The sequence below is a fragment of the Petaurus breviceps genome, unplaced genomic scaffold (genome assembly GCF_028583685.1).
Source record: "Petaurus breviceps papuanus isolate PSGF00001 unplaced genomic scaffold, PetGlider_PUasm1.0 38, whole genome shotgun sequence".
In the NCBI taxonomy this organism is placed as follows: domain Eukaryota; kingdom Metazoa; phylum Chordata; class Mammalia; order Diprotodontia; family Petauridae; genus Petaurus; species Petaurus breviceps.
Window position 1 is genome coordinate 64,894,266 of NW_027186304.1, and position 4,367 is coordinate 64,898,632.

A 4,367-nucleotide genomic window follows, 5' to 3' on the forward strand; every position below is an offset into this window, starting at 1 on the left:
TCTCTCTCTCTCTCTCTCTCTCTCTCTCTCTGTCTCTGTCTCTCTCTTTCTCTACAGGGAAATCAGTTTGAAAATCAGTTACATTTGTAACCAGGGCCTCATGCAGTACAATTTCATTTATATAGAATTGTGAATGCTTGATAAAGGTTAGCCACTTTCAAGTATACTACATTTTAAGTGATTGAGACCTCATTAAGAAGAAGGGAAAAGGATGATTTTTAAGCAACAGGGATTTTTCAATCCCTTGTAATGCACCTACCATTACAAGGCTGGTCCAGTATGATAGTGGCCATCCCATAAATCATCCCATGTGTGGGAACAGGATTGTGCCCTGGCCACTTACTTCCACTGACACACGTGCTCTGATGGAACAGAAATAGATAGAATGACGAAATAGTAATGAATCCCTAACAGATCGCTAGGAATGTTTTCTAATGCATGGCTCAGAACTCTCAATAATTTCTAGAGACTGTGTTGGGAATTATTAATGTCTACTGAATGGGATTTACCATTATCTTTCAGAATAAATATTGATATTTATTTTGCAACATTGCATTCACGTCATCTACATTTAGGTACCTACATTCAAAAGAATGACTCCAAGCCTCTGGTCTCTTCTGCTTTGTGTTTCTTTTTCTCAGCACTGGTGGTCAATAAGGACACTAACCCTTTATATTAAAGAAAAAATAAAAACCTTGACTAAAACAGCTGCCTTAAGAAAGACAAAAAAAATAACACTTCCCATGAAGTGTTGAGCAAGAACCATGGCCACTTCCTCAATACATTTCTTGGGTTTCTTGATAAAAGATATATAAATAGAGACTACTGGTTGTTCCTTACGTGCTACCAACCAACTACCCTATCTATGATGGGGAACTGACCATTGAATCCCAAGAACTGCCAATTCAGTAGAGTTTAAAGGGATAGAAAAATTCTGTTCTCCTCTTCTTTCCCTCTTCTAAGTATGTGTCCTACCATTCAAGTAACTGTCCTTTGGAATTATCAGGTGGAGGGAGGAGTTTTTTCTTCCTTTCTACCCTCTGACAGTTATGGTAGTGACTTGCACATGGCAGTGAGAGCATATATTGACTTTCACAAGAATGACTCCAAGCTTCTGGTCTCTTCTGCTTTTTGTTTCTTTCTCTCAGCACTGGTGACCAATAATCTGGAAAGGAACCTTTCCAGCTTTGATAATTACAGTCTGGATTCAAAAGGTCTGGGTCAGTTGAAAGTCTAGGTGATTAGCAGCAGGAAGTTTTTTTTTTTTTTAAATCAACTATATACTTTTCAGAGAAGATAATTGCTTACAAGTGGATAAACCCAACTCATGTCAGGAGACATGGACCAAGAGCAAATTACCAGGACACTATGGAGCTGGGATGAAAATAAAATACCTGCTTAGCAATTCCACAAAGTGTTTCCTGTTTTAATGTATTAAGTACCAATCTCCTGGGAGGGAATAAAGTTGTGCAATGGGTCATACTTCATGTTCTAAATATTTGTCACTACTTAGGAGTAGTTTGTGTTTTATGCATTTATTTTGTGGTAGAAGATATAAATAGCTGTTTAAACCTGATCCATTTTGAACACTGAATACATTTCTAGAAGGAACCTTGTTATTAATAATTCCTTTTGCATGGGGTGGCCAGGTAGCACAGCGAGTAAGAGCACTGGCTCCAGTGTTGAGAAGACCTGGATCAAATCCGGGCTCAGATACTCAGCACCACACCCAGAAATAACTGGCCGTGTAACCTTGAGCAAGTTACTTAACCCTGATTGCTTAATAAAAAAAAAAATTTCTTTTGCAGAGAGCCTAGACATGAGCCCAATATAAATTTTTAGTGATTGTCCTCAGAGTTCTCTTCTGGGTTAGAAAGTGTAACGAGCCAGTGAGTGTAAGAAGAGTTTGCCTACCTGGCTTTAGGATTGTATTTTATCCTTATGAGCTCACAGCTGGAGTCCTTTAGTGGGAAAGAGCACCCTAACCCTGTGCCAGTGGATCTATCATACTAGAAGCAAACATCAGAAGTTCATTCAATCTTGTTGGTGTCTCTACATTGTACTTTATGTAGGGTACATAAGCACTCAATAAATGCGTGCTGACAGATGATTGGTTGCCTGAGTGTCTAGGTGACAAAGAATTCACTTCTCTCTTCTGTTTCTATGAAATATAAAGCATTTAACTCAAGTATTGTTCTACATAGAATAATCTAATTCTTGTGCTTGTATTTCCCTAGATATATAATGGGTATATTTCTTCCTATATTGCAGGAGAATTAATTTCTAAAACATGATACAGAGGGGAAAGAAGAAGAGAGGAAAATTTGACCTCACAGTCAAATTTTGACCTCACTGACACTCGATGGGATGACTGTAATACGGTTTTGGATGGGTATGCCCTTATTCAAAAGAAATGACGGGTAAGAAGAGGGTGAGGTGGGGAAGCATCATATATTAAGAAAGTATACATATGAGGAAATCCAAGAATCAAGGTAAGGAAACATGACAGAGTTTTTTTGGTGAACGTCAATAGGGAGAATTGATTTTGTCACTGGAGTATATGACAGACCTAGACAGGAATTGTTAATGGTTTAATGTCAATATGGCAGAGAATGTCTCCAGTGAGGTACTCAAGGGATCTGTACTGGACCCTTTGTTTGCTATTAAACACTTTTATCGATGACTTGGAGAAAGGCATAGACGATATGCTCATAAAATTTTAAGTTGGGGTCAGGCTGAAAGGGATAACTAACATCCTGGATGACAGTTAGGATCCAAAAGCACTGGGCTAAATCTGATAAGGTGAAATTCAATAGGGATAAATATAAAGTCTTGGATTTGTATACAAAACATCAGTTTCATAATTATAAGGTGAGGGACGCATGGATAGAAAGCAATAGTTCTGAAAAAAAAGTCTTGTGCTTTTAGTATACCATGAGCTCAATATGAGTGTGAGGAGACAGCTGAGAAAGCTAATGTTGTCTTGGACTGCATTTAGAAGTATTTTAATTTCTAGGAATAAGGGGATGATAATCCCATTGTACTCTGTCCTTGTCAGACAGCCGCTCAAGTATTGTGTTCTGCTCTGGGCATGCCAGTTTAAGGATATTGATAAGCAGGAGAATGTCCAGAAGAGGGCGACCAGGGTACTGATGGGTTCTGAGTCCTTAACATATGAGGATAAACTGAAGGAACTGTGCATGTTTAACCTAGAGAAACCTCAGAGATGACACAATAGTTGTCTTCAAGAATTAAAGGGTGTTTGGGGTGGCTAGGTGGGGCAGTGAATAGAGCACCGGCCCTGGAGTCAGGAGGACCTGAGTTCAAATGCGGCCTCAGACACTTAATACAAAACTAGCCGTGTGACCTTGTGCAAGTCACTTAACCCCAATTGCCCTACCTTCCCCCCTCCAAAAAAAGAAAAAAAGAAAGAATTAAAGGGTGTCTGTTGAGGCAGGATTAGATTCATTCAATTTGGCTCCAGAAGACAGACCAGAAACAAAGGTTGAAAGTTGAGAAGGGGCAAATTTGGGCTTGGGTTCTGGAAAACCTTCCTAATAATTAATGCTGTCCTAAATCGGAATTGGTTTCCCCTAGGGGTTGATATCTAAAGGAGAAGTTTAATATATACAAGTTGAGATTTGTATGTAAAACATACTTTGCTTGTTGGATATGTTATAGTGGGGAATGTTTTCATGTATGTACCTGGTTATTTAAATATGGTCCCCCAATAGAATGTAAGCCCCTTGAGGGCAGGGACCATTTCTGCCTCTCTTTGTATCCTTGGAGCTTAGCACAGTGCCAGGAACATTGTAAGCACTTAATAAGTGCCTGAATGTAAAGTTTGGATTGGATGGACTTTGAGGTTCCTTCAAACCCTCAAATCCTATAATTCTGTGAATAATAGTACTTATATTACTTGTGTTATAGTTCTGTCAGTAGGATTAAATCAGATTTTATGTATATAAATATGCAAAATCTACTTTTATACATATAATCTAAATTTATATAAACACATGTATACATATATAACATGTACTATTTACACACATGCATATATGCATCCATTCATACAGATATACATGTGTGTATGTATATATACATATGTGTGTATATGTATTAATTTTGTTATTCATACATTTGGGTCATGTTCAACTCTTTGTGACCCAATTTGTTTTGTTTTGTTTCTTGGCAAAGATACTGGAATGGTTTGCCATTTCCTTCTCCAGGTCATTTTACAGATGAGGAAACTGAGGTAAACAGGGTTAAGTGACTTGTCCAGGGTCACACAACTAGAAAGTGTGAGGACTGCCACACCCTTTTCAGGGCTGCTCATCCATGTTTGATGTGCTGCCTGATTCTCATGT